The sequence below is a fragment of the Equus caballus genome, chromosome 9 (assembly GCF_041296265.1).
Source record: "Equus caballus isolate H_3958 breed thoroughbred chromosome 9, TB-T2T, whole genome shotgun sequence".
NCBI classification, from domain to species: Eukaryota; Metazoa; Chordata; class Mammalia; order Perissodactyla; family Equidae; genus Equus; species Equus caballus.
The window spans coordinates 87,476,621-87,502,204 of NC_091692.1; the positions used below are offsets into that span (position 1 = coordinate 87,476,621).

The following is a 25,584-nucleotide window of genomic DNA, read 5'->3' on the forward strand; positions in this document are numbered from 1 at the left end:
AGGACTCATTTATTTAACAAGTAAATTTTGAGCCCGTACTCTGTGACTATGGCAATAAACAAGATAGAAAAGGCTCATGTTTTCAAGGGGTTTGCATTCTATTGGGAGAGAGTGGAAAGAAGGTGGAAGGAAGGAAGGAAGGATGGAAGGAAGGAAGGAAGGAGATATCAGATAATGATAAATGTTGGAAAGAGAATTACAATAGTGTGAGATAGTAGAGAATAATGGGGTATCAGGAGAAGCGTCTCTGAGACTCATGAAGGTCAAGAGCAAGAGCATCCCAAGCAGAGAAAATAGCTATTTCTTTTTTTTTCATTTTTTATTGCAGCAGCCTTGGTTTATAACACTATATAAATTTCAGGTGTACGTCGTAATATATTTCAAATTCTGTGTAGATTACATCATGTTCACCACCCAAAGACTAATTACCATCCATCACCACACACATGTGCCTAATCAGCCCTTTCACCCTCCTCCCTCCCCCCTTCCCTTCTGGTAACCACTAATCCAATCTCTGTTGCTATGTGTTTGTTTGTTGTTGTTTTTACCTTCTACTTCTGAGTGAGATCATAGGGTATTTGACTTTCTCCCTCTGACTTATTTCACTTAGCATAATACCCTCAAGGTCCATGCATGTTGTTGCAAAATGGCTGGATTTCATTGTTTCTTATGGCTGAGAAGTATTCCATTGTGTATAAATACCACATCTTCTTTATCCGATCGTCCCTTGATGGGCACCTATGTTGCTTCCAAGTCTTGGCTATTGTGAATAATGCTGCGATGAACCTAAGGGTGCATGTATCTTTATGCATTTGTGTTTTCAAGTTCTTTGGATAAATACCGAGCAGCGGCATAGCTGGATCATATGGTAGATCTATTCTTAATTTTCTGAGGAAACTCCATACTGTTGTCCATAGTGGCTGCAGCAGTTTGCACTCCCACCAGCAGTATATGAGAGTTTCCTTCTCTCCACATCCCCTCCAACACTTATTGTTTCCTGTCTTGTTAATTATAGCCGAAAATAGCTATTTCAAAGGCCCTTTGGTAATGTTGGCACAACTGAGGAATAGACAATGGGTCAGGGGCTGGAATGGAGATGACGGGGGGAGGGGGGAGGCAATGGCAGGTGGGGGTGGGAGGTTGGTACAAGATGAGGTCATAAAGATGATCACAAACCAGATTACATAAGTCTCTGCAAGTCAGTGCAAAGATGAATCTGGATTTTATTCTAAGTGTGATGGAAGCCATCAATGGTTTTTAAGCAGGGAAGTAACAAGTTCTGATTTACTTTTTAAGATGTTCACTCTGTCAACTATGTGAAAACTGCATTGTACTTCTCCTTCAGGACTCATTTCAAATGTTTCTTTGGTCAAATGTTCTTCCTTCAAATCCCTGGGCAAAATCAATCCGTGCTTCATCTTGGGCTTGAATGCAGATGTACCATTAAATATAGTCATTTGAACTTTGATGATTAATCTGGTTTAACTGAACCTGAATGTTTCCCTTCTGTAAATCTAATGATGGTATACTGATAAACAGGTACATAGAAAAGGCTGTGGCACTTAGTAAATTCTGGTGTACCACAAGGCCTTAGCACTTGAACCTGAAATTTAGCATTTATTTTATCTTAAATTCTAGTTGGTCATTTGTATGTTTGATTCATCCCAATGACTGACTCGCTTTAGGGCAGAGATTTATTATATTGGACCCCCTTCACCTAGCAGAGCTATAGGAACATCTCGAAATGCAGAGATTGCTCTGTGTTCACCAAAGTTCACCTCTTTCTCATCCCATGTAAACAGCTGGATGGAATTTCCCAGCCTCCAATGAGATATGACCATGTGACCAAGTTCTAGCCAACTGGATGGAACTGGAAGTGATATACACGATTTCCAACCCTGGCCCTTGAAAACTTCCCGTGGGTGATTCTTCTGTTCCCTTTCTTGTTTGCTGGCAGAGAGTGAAGAATTATGAGGCCCCGGAAGAGGGTGAATAGAAAGAAGCCTGGGACCCTGAATTACTGTCAAGACTGCCCAATGGGTTGTTGCACTAGAGAAAAATAAGTCTTATTTTGATAAGCTGTTAAGATGTCACTGTTTATCTCATACACCGCTAGTATTACCCTGACGAGTATAACATACCATCATATGTGAAGAATTTGTGTTTATTTTCACATATTTTATGTCCTTTACCCTTTCTGTTAAGAAGGATGCAAGACACTCTGATTTTCCCCAATTTGTAGAGGAAGACTCTGGGAAAGGTTGCAATTTTCCCTGATTGTTAAGGCAAGAACCAAGCCTTGAGCTCTTCATTCTGCTTTAGGAGAAACAGAAAAAATCTAAAAAGAGAGTGGAGAGTGGATTAGATAGGAGTAAAGAAAAATTATTAGAGACAAGTAAAGAGATCGTCACAGTAGTTGGATGGCAAGAGATGAGATTCTAAATAAGTAAAAGAGGAGGATGGCGACAAGAAGATGGGATGGAAGTCACAGAGCTCTTTGCTTTATACCACAATCTCTGCTGCATTGTCACCTACTCATTAAAGTCCCCATTTTATCATGTCGGGAAACTAATTGACATTCTAAAATGGATAGAGTATACCAGAATTGAAGGTGAATGGGACTCATTTTGAATGGGTTGTGGTTCCGGAAAAATGAGTGAAATATAGGCATTACTATTATTATTCTTTTAAAAAGTGTAAGTTGTGTCACACAGAGCAAAATTTGATTCACCTGTGTTATCTTTTGGCATAATTCAAGACTCAACATATGAAGAAAATAAATGCTTTGAGATCTTCTACTCCTGACTTTCAGGTTTCAGATGGCAACTGGCTACGACACGACTTTCAAATTCTTATTTCTAGCCGAGACTTCCTCCTAAAGCCTACAACCATATATTCATTTGCCAAAGTCTAAGAGTCTTGTTAAACTTCTCCCTCTATTTCTCAATTTAATCTGTCTCCAGTCCCTATAGAATTTACCTCTTAAATGTCTCTTAAATATGATTTCTCACTTTAATTTTAAAATGGATTCTGGCTAACTGTTCTTGATGTAGTTTCTCTCCAACTTATTACTAAAAATATCTGTGAAAATACATTTTTTTTAAAAAAGATAAAACTTGTCAACAGCATCAGGTTTTAAAACTGTTAAAAATTACTAGAGTCCAAATCATTTTTAACAAGTTACCAGAGATTAAAAAAATTAAAAAAATAATTTTTAACAAATTCCTATGGAGCCAGTGGAAACACATCAAATTTACCATTCTGAAAAAACAGTAGGAAATTCTGTGGTTTCAGTCTGTGACGCTGAAATATCAAGCTGAAACCATTAGGAATCGGAGCTGGTATCTTTTTTTTCATTTGGGGCATTCTGTTAAAAGTAATCACCATGGGGGCTGGCCCGGTGGCGCAGCGGTTAAGTTCGCACGTTCCGCTTCTCGGCGGCCCGGGGTTCGCTGGTTCAGATCCCGGGTGCGGACATGGCACTGCTTGGCAGCCATGCTGTGGTAGGCGTCCCACTTATAAACTAGAGGAAGATGGGCACGGATGTTAGCTCAGAGCCAGGCTTCCTCAGCAAAAAGAGGAGGACTGGCAGTAGTTAGCTGAGGGCTAATCTTCCTCCAAAAAAAAAAAAAAAAAGTAGTCAACATGAAGCTTCCACTCCTGCCCTTTCCATTTTATTCTTCTTATTCTACGGTTAGCTCTGTCTAGTATATGTGGAACATATCACACTTGTGTTTGTTCAATATCTGATTCTTAAGGAAATTATGGCCTCCAGGAGGGCAGAGGTTATGTCTATTGTGTTCATTATGGTGTTTTTAATGCCTAGCAGAGAGCCCAGGAGGTAGTATGTGCTCAACGTTGCTTTGTTCTTGGACTGCAACCATTCCCTTGCTGACAAAAAAAAAAAACTATGGTTAAAAAAAAAGACAGTTGGCAGTCCTACACTGCGTTTGGAAGGTGGAGAGCTTCATGTAAAAAACTCATAGATTGGGAAAGAAAAAGATTATTTAGGAGATTAGTTTGTGATTTTTTTCCCCCACTGTAGTCCATTGATTCAAAGAACAATGAACGAGACAGCGGGCATAGGAAAAACTTTAACCTTTGTCGAGCAGACCTGCAGATGGCTTTAGAGCTGCGTATCTCCATTTCTTCTTTGAGAAGGCTATTTAGCCATCATCCAAATGAACAGTGCCTGGAAACTAAGGCTGGCAAACATTTGGCGTATAGATATACAGTACAGGAACACAGTGCAGATAAATTTCATCACATTTGAAAATGAATAAAGTGGAAAATAAACATGAAGCCTACTGCAGAACAAGTGAAAAGAAATATCCTGAACATCCAGGAGAACTTCACACCTATGAATTTTTTTTTACAAGAATTGGAGGAAAATGTTAGAAAACTAAATGTTTTGATAGAATGCAAGAAGTAATGACCTTTATGAAACGGGCAGAAAGCCTTAAGCAGAGAACCAGTTGAGGCACAAAGATGGCAGGCTGAGAAGACACGAGAACTAAGAGAGATAAACAAGGACTGCAAAGGAACTAACCATTCAATAGCAGAATTAAAATCCCTATGGGAAGTAGGTAAGGCACAAATTGACACAAAATTCATGATGTGGAGGGCAAACTTGAGCAGCTCTACAAAAATGCAAAGGAAAGATGATTATTTCAAGAGAAAAAGATGACAGCTATAGAGGAGAAAATATATAGACAACAATAATATATGCCTATCTAATGTTAATTTTAATAGTAAATGTTTCAGATTTTAAACTCATCGTACCATGAAGCTGATTTTATTAATATGATCTCTATGAAAAACCATCCTGGATAATTTCTCAAGGAAATTAAGATCATGTAAGGACATGTCTTAAAATAGGTAAGCCATTTGAAGGAATATTTCAATATAAGTATCAATAACATATAGAAAATTTGTGAAAGCATAAATAATTAATAAAGCTAACTTAGTGCTTAGTAATTATTACTAAAAATGAAATAAATACCAAGCATTAAAGTCTGTCATTATAGAAACTGGCAGAAAATCCAAGAAATCACAAATTCCCCCAATAGAACATGGGAATTAAGATAATTATATGGCCTTGAGATGAGTGACAATGTGTATTTATGATGAATTTACATACTTATACGTATTGATAAAAAATTTTGCCTTTATCCTAAAAATAAAAACTTGATCAGGAGTTCTTTTGTTTAATTATCTATTACAAAAATATTTGTTGATAACCTATTATTTGCTAGACATCGTGCTGTGTTCCAGGTACTGTAATGGTGAGCAAAACAGTCGTTTATCCTGCCATCACTGAGAGTTTAGATCAATGTAGATGACAATAATCAACTAGACAATCACAAAACAGCCCGGTAAATGCTGTGATGGGGGTAGAAGGGTCTGTTGGGCCCCAGACAAGAGGTACCTCATCCGATTCTGTGATCCTGGGAGATGAGGGGGTCAATCCAAGCCAGGCTTATTGCCAGTATTAAGGCCAGAGGGAGAGAGGTCCTGGAGAGTTGGAGTAACTATAAATTCTTTGTGTTTGACTCTTAGGATCAAGGAAGGAGAATGACAAGAGGTGTGGAGAGAAATAAGCTTGAAGAGATAGACCACTTTAAGATGTTTGATAGGATCCCAAGAGTATCTTGGGCTTTTTCAAACAGAGTTGAACGCAAACTCGAGAGTTTCTTTGTACTTAGAGCTTTGTTACTCGTAGTAGTACATAGGGCTTGTTAAAGGAAATGTACCTCTCTAAACCCCTTCTATGTGTCAGGTACTTTACATATTACTTTACATATATTATTTCATTGAATTTCTCCAGGAATTTTATGAGGTAGTCATGATTATCCTTATTTTAATAGGATGGAATCTGTGGCAAAGAGAAATAAATTAACCTGCCCTAGGTGAAGCAGGAAGTGGCAACACTGGAATTCAAATATAACTATGTCTACTGGACTGGATGATGATGAGAAGGATGACGAAGATGATTAAGAACATCACCATCATCATCATTCTAATAGCAACAAATACTCACTGAGTGCCAGGCACCAGGCTTTTAGCACATTACATTCATTTATTTTTTCAACCATACTAGGATTGTCTTTGTTTTATAGATGAGGAAATTGAGGCTTAGAGAGGTTTGGTAAATTCTGGGAATAATTAAGATCCCTCAGTCAAACTGTGCTTGTCTTTTCAATCTCAACGTCCAGTGGTACTCAGGCTCGTTCCACTGTGTGGGCTGCCTCGCTTTGCCCGTACCATTTTTGTCTCATTAACTTTTACATCTATTTTAAAATATAACTCAGGCATCACCTGCTTCAGAGAGTCTTCATGATCCCTCCCACTCTCCACCTCCACGTGATTACATGCCACTACTCTGGATCCCATTTACAGTCTGAGCATATCTTCATCCCTGCCTCCACACTTGACTTGATCATTATCTATGTTTCTACCACTCCCACTCTTCTATGAACTCATTGAGGAGAAAGATGTGCACTGTCCCTCTTTGGGTCCCAACTATTTTTCACGTTATTTGAGACATTCTGGCTTTTCTAAGATCTAACAACTGGCTGAGAGCTGAGTGGAGCAATTGAAAACAAAGCAGGACTGAAGACCACGTTATACTTAAACTTATAAAAGTTCATTTGTGGTAGAAGTGAATTCTGAGTCCAGGTTAACTTATGCTCCTTTGTAGGGAAACTGTTTTGTTTTCTCTTCCCTAAATGTTGAAGGAAATTTTTCCCCCCTTTATATGTGGAAAATAGGAAGAATTACAACAGACTGTGTTAAGGGATTAGGGTCATTTCATTACTATTGCCTGCAGTGTACTTCTCATTTGCAAGCTTCAGATTTTTCTTTAGGTTAGAGAAGTTCTTCATCATTATCGTTATTGAAATTATTTGCTTTCTTTTGTCTTTCATGTCATTTTTGTTCTATTGTGAATTTCACCTTGGCTTCATTTCTGAATATGAATTTGGGCACAATTTGTGGACTTGTTTTCTCTTTTGGTCCAAAGTAATGTTTACTAATTCCATTGCTTCTTCTTTTTTTCTTTTTTAAGGAAGATTAACCTGAGCTAACATTCGTGCCCATCTTCCTCTACTTATATGTGAGATGCCTGCCACACCATGGCTTGATAAGTTGTGCGTAGGTTGCCGCTCAGGATAGGAACCAGCGAACCCCGGGCCCCCAAAGCAAAGTGTGCGATCTTAACCCCTAAGCCACCAGGCAGGCCCTCCATTGTTCTTTTTAAGATGGCAAATGTGCTTTTCATTTCTCTTTAGTCTTTCCTGATATGAAATTATTTCCTTTTTATGACTGCAAGCTCTAGTTTTAAAGTTTCTAAGTCTTCCTGACTCTTGATGAGAAAATTAATTTAAGGATGTGAAATTTTTCTCCTACTTATCCATTTTCAGAATCTTTTGAACTATAGTATTTTTCTTCATATCCCTGGTTTTTCTTCATTTCCTGTCCTTCCACTGAGGTCTTTGTATTTTCCATGAATGGGATGAGAGCGAGTTTCTCTGAGAGATTGCGTGGGTCCCTGTTTGCAACTCTGAAGCATCTTGTTCCTTGACATGTGGCAAATTACTGGTCATGTTGACACTGTCTTCAATCCAGTCTTGTTTTTAGTTTATGTTGTAGCAAGTGCTCAATGTTTTTGGCATGTGGACATCACCCTTTATGAAATTCTAGTAAAAATAAAGGCTCTCTTACTTTGTCTTATTAGTCATTGTACAGTAATTCTGAAAGTCTCCCATATCCTGTTTACATAGAAAAATTTCTATTAATTTTATAATCAAATAAAATAGCTCAATAAAGAAATGCTAATTAACTTATTTATAATTTTCTCCATTCTTTCAATTTTGCAAAGAATATATGTTGTTTGTATAATCAGAAAAAAATTACTAAAAAGTATAATATTCATTTATATTATTGATAGGGTATCCGTTTTCAGGTGATCACCTCAGATATGTAAAGAAATGATTCAATCAATACATGTGTAACATTGTGTAAGTTTAAGGTGTAAAATGTGCTAATTTGATACATCTATGTATTGCAAAGTGATTACCTCAATTATATCTCAATAAAGCTGGGGAAAAAAAGATTCAATTAATAGGAATCATATACTTGCATTATCAGGAATGTGACCCAGGGAACAGTGGGACGCCTAGGGTCTCTTACTTCTGCTGAAGCCATGTCCCCCTTCACCAGAAACTGCTGAATCTACCTGTTACTTGTCCTTCCAAAGGTCCATGCTGATTTCTTTCTCTATTTAATTGTAATTCTTTTTCTACAGAAGCCAGCAGTGTGTTCATTAGAGCAAGGCTGTCGGACATTTTTTAATATTTCCTGAGCTGTATTCGGAAGTACTACAACCCTGTTACTGCCCCATGGCCTTGGAGCAGATGCAAGTTCTCCGGCTCTCTTTTCCTTCCAGACAAATTATATTCTGAGATCCCTCTTGGTCCTGCATGCAAATAGTTCCCTACCAAGTCTCCTCTGTAGTCCTTGAGCTGTCTTAAGGCACGCCTGAATGTGAATTTCAGAGTTAATATACTCTGGGCTGCCAAGTTGGAGCTCCACTGCACATATGACTGTGCTTGAATTCGATTGATGGAACTTATTGTGAGCATGTCTATTGTTTTGCACATTCCTGATTCTTGGAAAGCCTGAAGGACAACATATTGTAGCAGTATTGCACTGTGACTCAAAGAGGACTCTGGGTAACTTTGGAAAAAAGTAATACTTAGCTGTCTTGCTTCCATGCAATGTAGTGTCTCTATGGGAGCCTGCCATCCCTACATGTACACCCTTCATCCACTAACTTCATCAGGACTCAAATGAGCTCAGTTTTGAGGCAGTCTTAGCTACGTGAGCCTTTTTTTAAAAAGGGAAAAATCAGTCTGGAGGCTTTGAGATTATAAATAGCGTTGATTTATGATTTACGAAAGAGAGTTAATCTATATAATATTAATACTAGCAATGGTACTAGTATTGATCCCAACATCAGCTCTCAGGTGTTGAATATCTATGTTCTAGGCTCTTTCCTGCGAGATTTACCCACAGCATCACATTTAACCTTTACCGCATCTTCATGAATTGGTAATAGAGGTCCTCACTTAAGAGAAATCTAAATAATCGGAGAGGTTAAATGACTTGCTACAGGTTACACAACTCAAAAGTACTCTGTTTCTCTCTAAATCCTGTTGCTTTTATTCACTCTACCATCAATATAACGCTGGCAAATGTGTTCTCAGATATTGGTGAAGTTGTGCTTACATCATCACTAAGTCTGAATTCTGGATTATTTATTCGTTGGCAGTGGACTCTAAGCTCTGACTGCAAGTATGGGATAAAAAAACCAGTTCTTATGTATGAGGGAAACAAAATAGGCTGAGGATTGGAAAGTAGAATACTAAACAGAAAACTGAGGCAGAAGTCTGATTGAATGAATGGAGAAATTAATTCAAGGGATGAGAAATTCTTCAGTTCAGATACCAAATGAGTGAATGTCCAGAGCTCAACCCGGCACATGAACAATGAACTTGAGGCAGTCTGTTGATGCGTCTGAATCTACAGTCAAAGCGCGGCCTTGTTAGGATAGCTCAGGAGGTGGTCACTGGAGGGTCCTGCAGAAGTCGCCACACTTTAACACATCTCTTCTCTCCCGGGTCTACAAAGCAGCTCAGTGAAGAACCTTAGCAGTCTAATGGTCAGCTCACCTCTCAAAGATCTGTAGAGTCAGTTCATACCCATAACAGCTAATTGCCCTTATTAACTCTTCATCCTTGATCTAGAACTTCTAGAGGAAGCTGCCTCCCTTCAATTTCACCAGGACAGATTTAGTTCTGAAGATTCTCACATCTCTTGGCTTCAATAAAGGAAGAAACACTTTCCGGAATGTCGTAATTATCCTTTCCAGCGGAAACCAGACCAAGTGGAATAAAGTGAAAACGGGCACAGCAAACAAACTTTTCTCATCTTCTAGGGACATAGGACTGGCTCAGAAATACTTCTAGTTTATAATCTCAGTTGAGAGTTCTTTCAGTTAAGTGAAATGTAGATGAACCATTAGACCTCTCCTGGGCAACCCCAAGGGGAAGACTAAGTCCACGGGATACAAGTTTCTGGGGTACCAACTTTGCTCAATCTAAGGAAAACCCTACAGCAGTTGGATCTGTTCAGAGGTGGAATGATCTATATCAGGAGAGGATCCATACATCAAGAAAGGACATGTTGCTAATCACCATCTAACACAGGCCAGATGAGCATTTCATAGGTATGTTGGAGATGGAGCTCCAATATCACCTAGGAGATTGGATTAGAGATTTCAAAGTTCCTGTATCAGTTAACGATTTCTGTGTAACAAACCACTTCAAAACTCAATGGCTTAGAGCAATAAATATATATTATTGTTCACATTGTCTGTGGGACAGCTGAATGGTTCTTTCAGCCTTGATTTTCAGTCTTGGGGCTCCCTCCTGTGTCTACACTCAGCTGATTTGGGTGAGGTGGCTTTGCTGATCTCGGCAGGGCATTTCCATATATTTAGGAGGGGTTGGCTGTAGTCTGGCCGAGAATGGCATTGGCTGGGACAAATAGGTGCTCTTCTATGATGTCTCTCGTATTCCAGCAGGCTAGCTAGGACTTGTTCATATAGTGATAGCAGGAATCCAAGAGGAAAAGAAGCTCCTGGCCTCTTGAGGTCTCTTCTGAAACTGACATTTCTACTGCATATCATTGACCAAAATAAGTCACAAGAGCAGTCAAGATTCAAGGAGTGGGGAAATAAACTCTGCCTCCTCAATGAGAAGAACTGTAACCTCTTACTGCAAAGGGTGTAGATACTGGAAGAATAAAACATGTTGGCCATTTTTTTTCTAATTGACCACACTCCTCCTTCCATCCCACAGAGTCTATGATTCCAGTAGGCTGTGGGCTTATCTTATTAACTTGAAAAAGCATGCTGTGACTTTATTGTTTCTTCTATGAATACATAACCTGTTTTATACCTAAAGGATTTATGGTTCCTTATAGTGATAACCTGTAAAGATGAGCTATGTTTCCTTGAATAATTTATAAAGATAGCTGGAATTTTGTCCTTTCTTTTACAGAATTCTTAAGGCAATAGTCAAAACAAAAAGAGTAACAACCACCACCACAACAACCCAGTGACATTAGTATTTGCACCATTATATTCAGAGCTTATACGTACATGATTAAATGTGACCTGTGCAACTAATTTTTGAGGCAGGCAGGGCACCATTTAACAGAGGGGAAAATGGGGCTCAAAGAGCTTAAGAACTTACCCAAGATCATCCACTTAAATGTCCCCAAGATCAGCATCTTGGATTCTTTTTCACATTTCTTAGGTCTTTTCCTGGGAAGATGTTAGCTGTTAAAGAGGGACATCTCCTGCCTCATACCATAAGGAATCCATTTTAAAGTATTAAGAAATATTCAATGCAATCCCAGTCAGAATCCCAACGACATTCTTCATGGAAATAGAACAAAGAATCCTAAAATTCATAAGGGGTAACCAAAGACCCCAAATTGCTAAAGCAATCCTGAGAAAAAAGAACAAAGCTGGAGGCATCACAATCCCTGACTTCAAAATGTACTTTGTAAAGCCATAGTAATCAAAACAGCATGGTACTGGTCCAAAAACAGGCGCACAGATCAATGGAACAGAATTGAAAGCCTGGAAATAAATCCTCACATCTGTGGACAGCTGATCTTAGACAAAGGTGCTAAGAACATACAATGGAGAAAAGATAGTCTCTTCAATAAATGGTGTTAGGAAATCTGGACAACTACTTGCAAAAGAATGAAGGTAGACCGTTATCTCATGCTATACACAAAAATAAGCTCAAAATAGATCAAAGACTTGAAGATAAGTCCTGAAACCATAAAACTCCTGGAAGATAATATAGATAGTACAATCTTTGACATCCAACTTAAAAGGATCTTTTCGAATACCATGTCTTCTCAGACAAGGGAAACAAAAGAAAACAAGTGGGACTTCATTCGACTAAAGAGCTTCTGCAAGGCAAAAGAAACTAGGATGAATACAAAAAGACAACCCACCAATTGGGAGAAAATATTTGCAAATCATGTATCCAACAAGGGGTTAATCTCCATAATAAATAAGGAACTCACACAACTGAACAACAAAAAAACAAATAGCCCTATCAAAAAATGGGCAGAGGACATGAACAGACATTTTTCCAAAGAAGGTATACAGATGGCCAATAAACACATGAAAAGGAAAAAAAAAGTTCAACATCACTAATCACGAGGGAAATGCAAATCAAAATGACACTAAGATACAACCTTACACCTGTTAAAATGGCTATAATTGCTAAGACTAAAACTGACAAATGTTGGAGAGGGTGTGGAGAGAAGGAACCCTCATGCACTGCTTGCGGGAATGCAGACTGGTGCAGCCACTGTGGAAAACACTATAGAGATTCCTCAAAAAGCTGAAAATAGAAATACCATATGACCCAGCTATCCTACTACGGGGCATCTACCCAAACAACTTGAAATCAACAATCCAAAGTAACACATGCACCCCTATGTTCATTGCAGCACTATTCACAATAGCCAAGACATGGAAACAATCCAAGTGCCCATTGACTGGTGATTGGATAAAGAAGATCTGGTATATATATACAATGGAATACTACTCAGCCAGAAAAAAGGCAAAATCATCCCATTTGCAACCACATGGATGGACCTGGAGGGAATTATGCTAAGTGAAATAGGCCAGACTGAGAAAGACAAACGCCATATGACTCACTCACATGTGGAATACAAACAAACACATGGACAAGGAAAATGGTTCAGTGGTTACCAGGGGAAGGGGGGTGGGGGGGATAGGCATAGGGAATGAAGAAGGGGAGCACTTATATGGTGACAGACAAGAAATAATGTACAACTGAAATTTCACAATGATGTAAACTATTATGAAAAAAAGTTAAAATTAAAAAAACTGTTAAATAGTTAAAAAAAAAGATTAACAAATAAAGTTGATCTTACATCCTGAAGTTTATGTTCCTCTCCACGGTAAGTAATCTATTCGTGGAGCTAGGAGGATGAAGTTCTCACAAACTAGATCATAATATTAGTTCTGCATTCTGCCTTCTTCGCCTCATATGTTTTATTTAACACTTTTCAATAATACCTAATCTTCATTGAGTACCCACTCTGGGCCTTACACAATTCTAGACCCTTTACATGTATTATCTGATATTTCATAATAATTCCATGAAGTAGATATTGTAAGATTGTGAAAAATAAGGCTGAGGTGTTAAATGACTTATAAGGTAACACAGTTCATTAAGGGTCAACTCAGAATTTGGACATAACTTTGACTCCAAATCCCATATTCTTTCTACTGCATACAAACTTTCCTTATCATCTTATTTCTTGGAATAGATCATAAAATCCTGCATCCTCATGGCATTTTGATATTCCTGTCGTAATTGTAACTTCGTTTCTTCATTACAGTAAGTTTGGCGATAGCTGATAGCCAAGGTAAGAATTTCTCTCTCTACACTTAGAGACACTGGGGAGCAGACCGGACTTTTTGATGGTAGAGCTGGGAATTAAAATCAGATCTCTCTTGAATTCTGAGATGGGTTCCTCTTCAAAGATCTTTCAAAGTCATCAGATATTAGGATCTCTGCTTTCTCTGTGTTTGTTCACTTTGAGGTTGTAGTCCCCACTTCTTTATTGTTTATTGGGGAAAAAGAGAACACAGTTGTATTGTACTTTCTAATTTGATGATATCTATCTCTTCTCTGTGCTTGACTTTAGGTTAGTCCTTTCACGTAGGTCCAGAGGGTGTTTTCGGTGGAATAATATGCATGCTTCTCCACCTTCCTGAAAGAAGACCAGAGAAAATAGTTAAAACCTGTTCCCCTAAGGAGTATTGTCTGGGGGAATGGGAAAACAGAAATATTAATGAATTTTTGTTGGATATTTACTCTTCTCCTCCAAAGGTCTTACTGATGGAGCATAAAACACAGTGTGGTAGATAAACGAGAAGCAAAATATCAATTTTCGTGAATCTGGGCAAGTATTTGATAAAAATTAAACTATATTAGAGAATTTCTCCAACTATAAATCAAGACTTTATACACCTAGGCATGCCTGGAAAGAGAAAAGAGAGAGAGAGAGAACAGAGAGACAACTAGGCCAACAGAGTGTTTTAAATACGTATATTAAAGTAGGTACACGGATGAGGGCTGCATCCTGCCTCATCCTTCCAGTCACAGGTGGAAATGACGGCATACAAGAAGATGCTTAGAATGTCCTTTATCAAAGTGGTCCCCAAACTTTAGCATCTGTAGAATTTTTGATAACTCAGATTTCTGGGTCCTATCCCAGAATTTCTCATTTAATAGATCTGGTCTGGGGCTAAGAATTTGCCTTTCTAACTTTCTAAAAAATCCCAGGTGATGTTGGTGGTTCTGATCTAGAGACCACACTTTGAGGACCGCTGCTCTAGGAGGGAGACCTGTCACGACACTAGGAATAAAATAATAGTAACAACAGCAGCTGATGTTTACAAAACCCTTGCCACGTGCCAGGTGCTGTTCTAGAGCTTTACACGAAATACTTCATTTAATCCTCCCAACAATCCATGAGTAGAGACACCAATTTTATCCCCAGTTTGTAGATGAATAAAATTACATGCCCAAGGTCACACAGGTAGTGAGTGTAGCAGCTGAGATCTGAACCCAAGCACAGTGACTCCAGAGACTAGTTCACTATGCTTAAGCTCTCCGAGCCTCAGTTAGTGGATCTGTAAAATGAAGCTCAGGATTCCTAGGTGAGCTCACAGGAATCTCCTCCATTTCCCTTTCACCTCCAGCTCTACCATTTACTAATATTGACTCTCAGTGTGTACCTGAGAACACACTGCTATTTATAAAGCTGTGGAACTCAATTACTATAACAACTATTGTGATTTGCATACCAGGCATCTTTAGAATCTTGATAAAGAGTGTGGACCAAAGTGTTCTGATGCAAAAGTAGGAAAAACTTTGCCATTTCATGGATGATTACTATTTGCAGGCTCTTTATTAAGAACTTATTTCATTTAAACTTTGCCACAGCTCTATGAGGTTTGCTGTTGTTTTTGTATCCATTTTTCAAATAAGTAAATTGAGGTTTTGAGAAGTTGAATTGTTAGTCAAGATCAGTTAATAAATCTGTGATTGAGTCAGAAATGAACCAGGCCAGACTCTCAAACTTGACTTTGTTAGCAGCACTCTCTGAGTTCGTTTTTCTCAATTCACACAAATTAAAGTCAAAATTTCTTTTCTTTCTTTCTTTTTTTTTAACTTAAAATGTTCTGCTATGTTTGGTAATTTCTACCTTTTGTCTATATCAGGGCTGTGTGTGGCAAATCCAAGGAGAAACAGGTCTTATTGTTTAATATCAGGGAAGTTTCTTAATTGATTTGTTATTCTGGGCACTGCCACCAAGTGTACAACAAGGTCACACTTTATCCAGTTCATGTTTCTGTCTACAATGCCTCAGGGGTTTCTTCAACCGTGGACTTTATAAAGTCTGACTTTGTCATCCACTTTCTGGGCTGAAGCCTCAATATATCTTCCTATTTGGTTTATGTAAGCAAATATTTGCCCCATATACTAAAGTTCCACAGGAGCCTCTGATGTAAAGGTAAGAGTTACTCTTCCTCACGGAATTAGCAGAAACTCTGAGCAGGGGATTCATCTCTCAGGATGGTCACCTTGACACCTTCCAGGTGCACTCATTTGGTTCTTGTGTTTCACGCTCTCCCTGCCCTTGCTGGTCTATTCTGGAATGCCACTTTTTCAGGATACACATAGCCTTTGTGTCCACTTGCCACTTGGGCAATCTCACGTTTACTTTGCTTTGTCATCGGAGAGTTACTTCCTCCGGGAACTTTAGCAAATGCTTGACTCTTGGGTTGCAGCTGAACTGAGAAATGCATCCTGCTTTCTAGGTAGAATTCGTGCTGGACTTGCCCCTCCGTAATCTTAGCACTTGACCCCTTCTTTCTATCTACTGCTTTCTTTCCTGTGAACTGTGTGAAGGGAGAGGGTGTAACTTGGAGTAGGCAATATAACTCCCAAATTTGGGCCCAAATTCTTTCATTGGGAATTGAAAATGGATTCAACGCAATTTAACAAGTGTTTATTGAGGGCTTCTCATTAGCAAGTCTGGAGCTTCCCAAAGTGCAGGGCTTGTATTCAAAATTATTTTAGGTAGAAGAAGGACACTTTTCAATGGCTATGTTTTTATTGTTTTTTAAAATAATTCTATTCAAATTTTTTTTTCTGTAAAAATATAAGTAGCATATCCAAACTTGATTTTACAGATATTAGTACTTAGGACCAGGTAAACGCCATCTTGTGATGATTATGCAGACTACCAGCACCACCAGGCTACCCAGTTAAGGGGGACACTGCAACATGGAGAAGTAGGTTTACCTATAAGAGCAGTTTGGGAAATGCTGACCTGTCTATATGGATGTCGAGATACACTTCATGGGACACGGGTAAGCCTTCCTCTTCTGTCGCTCATCATGGTTTGTGGGGCTCCCCTATTTACCCATTTCGTGCTCACTCAGATTGCCTGGATCCAAGTCTAGGTTTTATCAGTTTACTTGCTGTGTGATCTAGGACCTTAGTCTAAAGTAAGAGGACTTATATCCCTGAGCCTCAGTCTCTTCATAAATAACCTGAGGGACTTAGAATAACACCCGCCTCTCAAGGTTCTTGTAAAGATTAAATGAGATGGCAATATGTTACACTGAAAACTATAAGACATTGGTGAAGGAAATTGAAGAAGATATAAGGAATTAGAAAGCTATTCCATTTTAATGGACTTGAAGAATTAGTACTGTTAAAATGTCCCTGCTACCCAAAGCAGTCTACAGATTCAATGCAATCTCTATCAAAATTCCAATGACATTTTTTTACAGAAATAGAAATAACAATCCTAAAATTTGTGTGCAACCATAAAAGTCTCTGAATAGCCAAAGCAATCTGGAAACAGAAGAACAAAGCTGGAAGTACCACGCTTCCTGATTTCAAACTATATTACAAAGCTATAGTAATTGAAACAGTATGGTATTACATAAAAACAGACACATAGATCAGTGGAACAAAATAGACAGACTGGAAATAAACCCGTGCATATACAGTCAATTTTCAATAAAGGAGCCAAGAATATACAACTGGGAAAAGATATATTTTTCAATAAATGCTGTTGGGAAAACTAGATAGCCACATGCAAAAAATGAAACTGGACCACTATCTTACACTATACATAAAAATCAACTCAAAATGGATTAAAGACTTGAATGTAAGATCTGAAACCAAAAAACTCCTAGAAGAAAATGTAGGGCGTAAGTTCCTTGACATCGGTCTTGGCAATAACTTTTTGGTTTGGACACCAAAAGCAAAGGCAACAAAAGAAAAATTAGTGGGACTACATCAAACTAAAAAGCTTCTGCTCAACAAAGGAAACTATCAACAAAATAAAAAGGCAACCTATGGAATGGGAGAAAATACATATGCAAACTATGTGTCTGATAAGGGGTTAATATGCAAAAATTGCAGGGAACTCATACAACTTAAACAACCAAATAATTAAGTTAAAAATGGGCAAAGGACCTGAATAAACATTGTTCCAAAGAAGATATACAAATGACCGACAGGTACGTGAATAGTTGCTAAACATCACTAATCATCAGGGAAATGCAAATCAAAATCACAATGAGATATCACCTCCAACTTGTTAGGGTGTCTATTATCAAAAAGACAAGAGGTAACAAACGCTAGTGAGCATCTGGAGAAAATGCAACCCTTGTACGTTTTTGATGGAATGTAAACTGGTTTAGCCATTATGGAAATTGTATAGAGGTTCCTCAGAAAAGTAAAAACAGAACTATCATATGATCCAGAAAGCCCATTTCTGGGCATTTATTTAAAGGAAACAAAACCGTTATCTCAAAGAGATATCTGCACTCCCATGTCCATTGCAGTACTGTTCACCATAGTTAAGCTATGGAAATGGTCTAAGTGTCCATCAATGGATGAATGGATGAAGAAAATGTGGTATACCTATATATACAATGGAATATTATTTAGTTTTAAAAGAGAAGGAAATCCTGTCATTTGCAATAACATCGACAAACCTGGAGGGCATTATGCTAAGTGAAATTAGCCAGAGAAGGAAAAATACTGCATGGTATCATTTACATGTGGAGTCTTAAAAAACGTCAAACTCATGGAAACAAAGTAGAAATGTGGTTATCAGGGACTGGGGGTTGGGGAAAATAGGGAGAGGCTGATAAAACGATATGAACTTTTACCCTTGTAAAAGGTGAAAGATGAATAAAGTTGGAGAAACTAATATATAACGTGGTGACTACAGCAATACTATTGCATTGTATAATTGAAATTTGCTAAGAAAGTAGAACTTGAATGTTCTCACCAAAAAACGAAAAAGGGGCTAGCCCAGTGGCACAGCGGTTAAGTTTGGACACTCCATTTCTACAGCCGGGGTTTGCGGGTTCGGATCCTGCCAGTTCAGATCCCGAGCACGGACCTACACGCCGCTTATCAAGCCATGCTGTGGCAGGTGTCCCACATATAAAGTAAAGGAAGATGGGCACAGATGTTAGCTCAGGGCCAATCTTGCTCAGCAAAAAGAGAAGGATTGGCCACAGATGTTAGTGCAGGGCTAATCTTCCTCAAAGAAACAAAAAACAAGGTAAATACGTGAGATGGTGGATATGTTAATTAACGAGATGGGGAGAACCCTTTCACAGTGTATACATATATCAAATCATCACATTGTACAAGTTAAATATCTTACAATTTTATTTGTCAATTATACCTCAATAAAGCTGGCCGAAAAATGAGACAATGCATTTATTTAGCCTAGTGCCTGGCATGTTTTAAGGGCTTAATTAATGCTAATATTATCTTCACAGGGCAAAATGCATAAGAAGTTATTTTACGTTTAATAAACCAAAATATCAGGATGTTTTGAGAGTGGACACTGACTTCTAAATGTTCTTCTAACTGAACCAGTGGGTCAGCTGAGGCTGAGGGAGCTTAAGTCAGGTATTTGTGGTCCTAGGGAGGCGCCCAGAGCCTGGGATCCATCCGTCCTCTTCTACAGTACTCGTTCTCTTCAGAATCAAAGTGGTCTGATTGTTCTTACTGATAAACTGGTTCCTGTTCAATTAATCAAACATTGTATGCTCCAACCCAGAGGCTCTTTTAAAAAAAAATGTGATTGTAACAGTCCCAAGAACCACAACGGGCTTAGTCAAAGGTGGAACCCTGAAGGTGACTACATCCTTGTTCTCCACACCGCAGAGGGGAGTGAACAAATGCCTTTCAAGAAAGAAAAGGAACAAGGGACGTTTCCTCCTCTCCTCCTAAGGTAATAAAAAATAATAAAAGAACCTTTTATAACTGTCACAATGCTGCTTTTTATCAAGGCCACCAACTTCACAATACATTACCTTATTTATTGTTTCCTCTTTTCTGGCCTGAGTCGGGGGTCCTGTTGGCATATCCTGTAATGCCCTCAGAGTGTGTGTATTTGTTTCTTTACATATAATTGGACCAGTTGTTGCCGTTACATTATTCCCAAGGGTTTTTTGCGGTCAGTTTTAAAACTGGGAAAATTTATTTTCACTCTGTACACAGTTTGAAACCTGTCTCTGCTCAAGGCTTTGCTTTCTCAGATGTTTGTGGCAGTGTTTGCACAAGGTCCCAAAGTCTGTGAAAGAGAAGGTAAGTGACACTTAGCTATGGAACCAGGATGCAATAAAAGATGTGGGTGATGAGGAGCACAGGGTTTCTAAAATGGATCAAAGCAGGATCCTTATCATTCATATAATTCAGATAGCCATGCTGTCTATAGGCTAAGTCACATGAAATGGGAAAACTTGACAGCCCCAGGCTCCTTGACTGCAAATGGTGGTAGAGATAACACACAATGCAGTCCTTGCCTTTGATTTTTTCAGATGAGGAAAATAAAGTTCAGATCAAAAAAGGGACTTGTCTGAGTTCACCTACTTTGTACTTAGATAAGTTCATCAACGCCAATATTCTTTCAGTAACATCTGACCACTACTTATTAGCATAGCAAACTTGAGCAAGTAGCTAAAGCTCTCTAAATCTACATTTTCTCACCTACAAAATGAGACAATAGCACCGACCTTAAAGAGTTGCTGTGTGTGGTTATATGACCTTCCTTAGATAATGCATATCATGCAATGCCTACCATAGAGTGGTTGTCTAAAAATTGTAATTGAACCAAGGTGTACTACTTGTAATTCATTTATTATTATTTAATCATTTATATCTATCAATATAGACTCACAGATATTTATTTTATACTTGGCTTACAATCTGATTCTACTTTGTAGTGTATATACTATACATATACATATATAATATTTATTTATTTTCTTTCTTAGGATTATTCCAGCCTTGGCCATTGAAAGTATGTCCACTTGGCTCCTGTGTTCCTTTGTGACCCCTCCCCACGATTGTGCTGTTTTTTGTTTTATTTTTAAGCAATTTCTTACTTTCTGGCACTATAAGACACTCTGGACTCATCTTGTGTATTTCCTGCCCCAGACGTAGAATCAGTCATTCCTCCAAGGAGACCTGGCTCCTTCTGTTGGAGAATGGTGGGAGAAATCAAAATCCACATGCCAGGTGTGGTGTTGCTACTGGAGTGTCATTGCTTCTAGGCCCTCTCAAGTGACGGAATAAGTAAGTATATGTGTGTATTCTAACTCGTGCATATACACGTATCTATATTCCTATATGTAACCATCTGTATATACACACACATATATATATAAAATTAAATGTGAGTTAATACTGATGTCTCCAATTCTAATCCATTCTTATGGATCATTCTACCCTCCTCCCCTTGCTCACCGATAAATTCTCACTCCAACAGTGTCAAATCTGGCTCCCACTATCCACCATCTATTTATATTAAGTAAACGTTCAATTCTGGTACACATGTATAAAAGTATCAGAATTGTTAGGCCAAGCCCCTTGGGATACAACTTTATAATAGAATACATTGTTAAATGGTTGCTTTTTAAATTGAATTTTCTGATTGCTCACTGTTACTATGTAGAATTATAATTAATTTTATATTTGTCCGTTATCCTTCACACTTGTTAAACCCGCTTATTAGTTTTAGCGTATGTTTTTATAGGTTTTATTCAGTTTTATACAAAGATTGTCATGTGCTTTGTGAATAAAGACACTATTACTTCTTCCTTGGCAATCTAGTTGCTGTTTTGTTTTCATGCTTTTTTTGCCACGACTAAAGTATCTAGAATAATGTTGAATACAAGTTGTTAGAGCGAACATCTTTGCCTTGTTCCTCCTATTTGGGAGAAAGTGTTGTATCTTTCATCTTTATTAATGACATTAGCTGTTGGCTTCCCACAGAGGCTTATCAATTGAGGAAGTTTTTTCCCCTTTGCAGTTTGCTGAGAGTTTTTTTAAAAATCAGGAATGGATGTAACGTTTTGTCAGATGATTTTTATGTACCTATTAAGATGATTATATGACTTTTTGTTTATTTTGTTAAGATTCTGCCTAATGTTTGCTGATTTTTGACTGTTAAACCAACCTTGCATTCCTGGAATAAACTCTCCTTAGTCATGATATATTATAATTTTACGTATTTTTGCTCAAATTTTGTTATGAATTTTTACACTGACATTTATGAGGAATATTGTTCTGGTCTTTTTTTGTAGTGTCTTTGTCTGGTTTAGGTTTCAGGGAATGTAGCCCTATAGAATTAGTTATGAGGTATTTCTTCTTCAGTTTTTTGGAAGAATTTGTGTTGAATGGGTTTTAACTACAAAGTTAAATTTATTAATAAACATAGGGCTATTCGGGCCACAATGTGAGCTTTGGTAGTTTGTGCCTTTCAAAGAATTGTCAATTTCATCTAAATTGCATTTTTGTCACAAAGTTGTTCATAATATTCTTTTTTATAGTGTCCACAGTCATATTGATACACAAAAGGCTATATGAATTTTATAAAACTTAATTTTAAATTAATTTTTGCACATAAGTTTAGATGATATTGAAACCTTAGTACTTGTGGATTGTTCATATATTAGTTCAGACATTCTTACTGTAATCTTTCTTTTTTTTTTTGAGGAAGATTAACCCTGAGCTAACATCTGCCACCAATCCTCCTCTTTTTGCTGAGGAAGACTGGCCCTGAGCTAACGTCTGTGCCCATCTTCCTCTACTTTGTATGTGGAACGCCTGCCACAGCGTGGCTTGATAAGTGGTGTGTAGGTCTACACCTGGAATCCGAACTGGCAAACCCCGGGCTGCTGAAGCAGAATGTGCGAACTTAACTGCTGCTCCACTGAGCTGGCCCCTAATCTTTCTTATCATAGACAATTCTCTATTAAATCTAGAAGGCTGCTAGGTGAACTTTTCATAGCAAACATACTGCGTTTCTCCCGTGAAACAATGTAGTTGCTTAAACAAACAAATGTGTGTATATTAATAATCATGTCAAGATCTCTAAACCCTCCAGATTACGGAATAGTAAGTTAACAAGAATTGCTTTTTCCTCATAATATTCTCTTATTAACTTTTAAGAATATCTGAAGAATCTGCACTGATTTCATTCCTGTCACTCTGATATTGGTCATTTGTTTCTTCTTCTGGCTGGATAAGTCTGGCTAGATGTTTATCAAGTTTATTGATTTTGTCAAATTGACATTTGGTTTTGTTACTTTTTTCAATTGATTTCTGTACTCTATTTCATTGACTCTGTATTCTATTCCCACAAATTCTGTTATGTTTTTACTTTCAGTAGTTCAAAGTAATTATCTAACTTCCAGTTTGATTATTTCATTCATCCATCCTTAGAAGTAGTTTTTTTACTTTCCAAATACCTAGAAATGTGAAGATTTTCCAGATCTTGCTCTGTTATTGATTTAGTTCCAGGATTCCAGATAGCATACTTTGTGTGATTTCAAATTCTGTTATTTATTGAGACTTGTTTTATGGTCTATGTTGATAAATATTCCATATGTATTTGAAAAAAATGTGAATTCTGCAGTTTTGGGGTAGAGTTTTCCAAACTGTCAATGAGGTCAAGTTGGTTGACCGTGTTTTGTAAGTCTTCTGCATACTGAGTGATTTTCTATTTGACCTATCAATTATTGAGAATGGGGTATTGAAATATTCATCTATAATTGTGGATTTGTCTATTTCTTCTTATAATTCTATGCATTTTGTACATCATGTATTTTGTTAAGTGGCTAAAGACTTAGGATCATTAGGTCCTCTTGATGACTTGACCAATTTTCATTATGAAAGAAGATTCTTTCTGCTTGATAATATTCCTTACTCTGAAATATACATTGTCTGATATTGATATAGCTACTCCAAACTATTGATTAGTATTTGCGTGGTATATCTTTTCCATCCTTTTTAATTTAACCTTGGTGTGTGTTTATATTTGGACTATGTTTATTGTGGGCGGAAAATAGCTAGGTCTTGTGACCTTTCTATCCAATTTATCAATCTCTGATTTTAATTGGGGTCTTTATATCATTTATACTCAATGCAATTATTGATGTTTAGGTTAAAAGATAGCATCTTATTTTTTTGCCCCCCTTTTTTTTTTCACTGCATTCATTTGGTTACTTGAATTTTTTTATGATTCCAAATTATCTCCTCCATGTTTCCACACTTCTGACCTGTGTAAGCTTCAATAGCATACTGCTTATATGGTTTTAATTCTTCATGTGATAACTGCTTGGTAGACTGCATGTGACCAGCCCTTCTTACTTAGAGGTAGTCTCACCAATTACCTTCCATAAGGATAATAGATTCTCTCACCCTCCCTCTTCTTCCTCACGACTCCTCTGAAGAATGCTTGGATAACATCTTCCTTCTTTTTTACCTCTATTTTCTAAACATTCCTCAGTGTATTTCCATTGACTCATTTTATAGTTAGTGAGAATTCCTATACATAATAAGATGACAACAATAATATAATTCCTCATAGATTAAACTTTTTTTTCACAAATCTTACTACATTTAATTCTCACTGTGTCCATTTGAGGGAAATTGAGGCACAGAGAGGCTATGGAACTTGCCCCTGGTCACATAGCAGTAATCATTGTACGCAGGTCTTGGATTCAGATCTTTAAGCTTTACTGTAGCACTTGGCTTGGATTGGCATGCCACAACTCACCTTTTGCATCCCACTGCTCTATCTCCTGGAAGACCAAGCATACCCTACAATCTTCATGGAATTAGAGAGAAAATCCTGCAATGTCACTGTCATCATCAACAGGGACACAATTGGAAGTAGATGTTGATGACAAATCTATCTCCTTTTCTGAGAATGAGCAGACTGGCAGTGGTAAGGCTTCATGAAGCATCTCAGGCTAAAATTTATAGAGAACAATCCAGAAACTCTAAGGCCAACCTTAACTTTGAAGTTGGGGAGGCTCTGGTCAGAGTTTCACTAAACCACTTGGACTCCCTGGGGCAACCCAATGGAATAAATGGAAAAAATCACAGTGGGTTAAATTTTAGACTACAGATCAGAAAGGTTGATAAATGGGATGCTGGGAAACTTAACACACAGGTTGCAAGCACTTTCTACTCTTTATTGTTGGATTTATATTATTTCTTCACATAAACGCCTTGGACAATTTCCAGGAACAGATGCTAATTTAATCAAAATTGTAAATGAAGCAAAGGAGTTTTACTCTTTGAAAGCATAATGGCACCAAGATTTTCAGTGTATTCTTTGCACATTTTCTGAGTAGATGACTCAGGTTAGAACCTGCCAATGGAATTTTCTTCACACGGAAACATAAATAATGAGGAACAAGTGTTCCTGATGTAAATAATAATTGATACTTCTTGATTTTATTGCAATAACCAAATAATAGTTTATTATTTTATTTAATATGTTGCAAAGAGTTAGTAATTATCATGGAAAAAAAGAGTCTAAAATATTTATAGTCCAAAAGTAAACCATAAGATAAATTGAGACAGTCTATATACATGCAATTAAAGTACAGAATGAGAAGACATAGGAGCAGAAAAAATAATTTATATTAAAATCAGAAGGATAAATTACAACAAAAAATTACAGATTGATATCCCTTATTAACATAAACATAAATATTCTTAACAATTTTTTGGCAAATCTAATCCAAGAATATTTAAAAAGGATAATGCACCATGACTGAGTAGGATTTATCTCAGGAATGTACGGCTGGTTTAACATTTGCAAATCTATGTAATTCACCATATTAATAGACAAAAGAAAAAAGATCATAGGTCCTCTTGATAGATGCATAAAAAGTATTTGATAAAATTGGGGCACACATGTAAAAAAAGAAAAGATTATTGCACCGTACTTCTCACCATGTACAAAAGGGGTAAATCCATATGGTGTGGGTCATATACCTAAATGAAAGGGCTAAGATTATTAAAATTCTACGGTATCATATAGGAC

The 25,584-nt window shown here is 37.5% G+C and overlaps 1 long non-coding RNA gene across 1 annotated transcript; it reads left to right on the plus strand.

Moving 5' to 3' along the window:
* Window positions 1–19,351: 19,351 nt before the first annotated feature.
* On the plus strand, window positions 19,352–25,186 carry LOC138915465 (uncharacterized). Its single transcript, XR_011421441.1, has 3 exons — window positions 19,352–19,470; window positions 20,679–20,816; window positions 22,239–25,186. It is a non-coding gene; the product is annotated as an uncharacterized lncRNA (long non-coding RNA).
* Window positions 25,187–25,584: the final 398 nt, after the last annotated feature.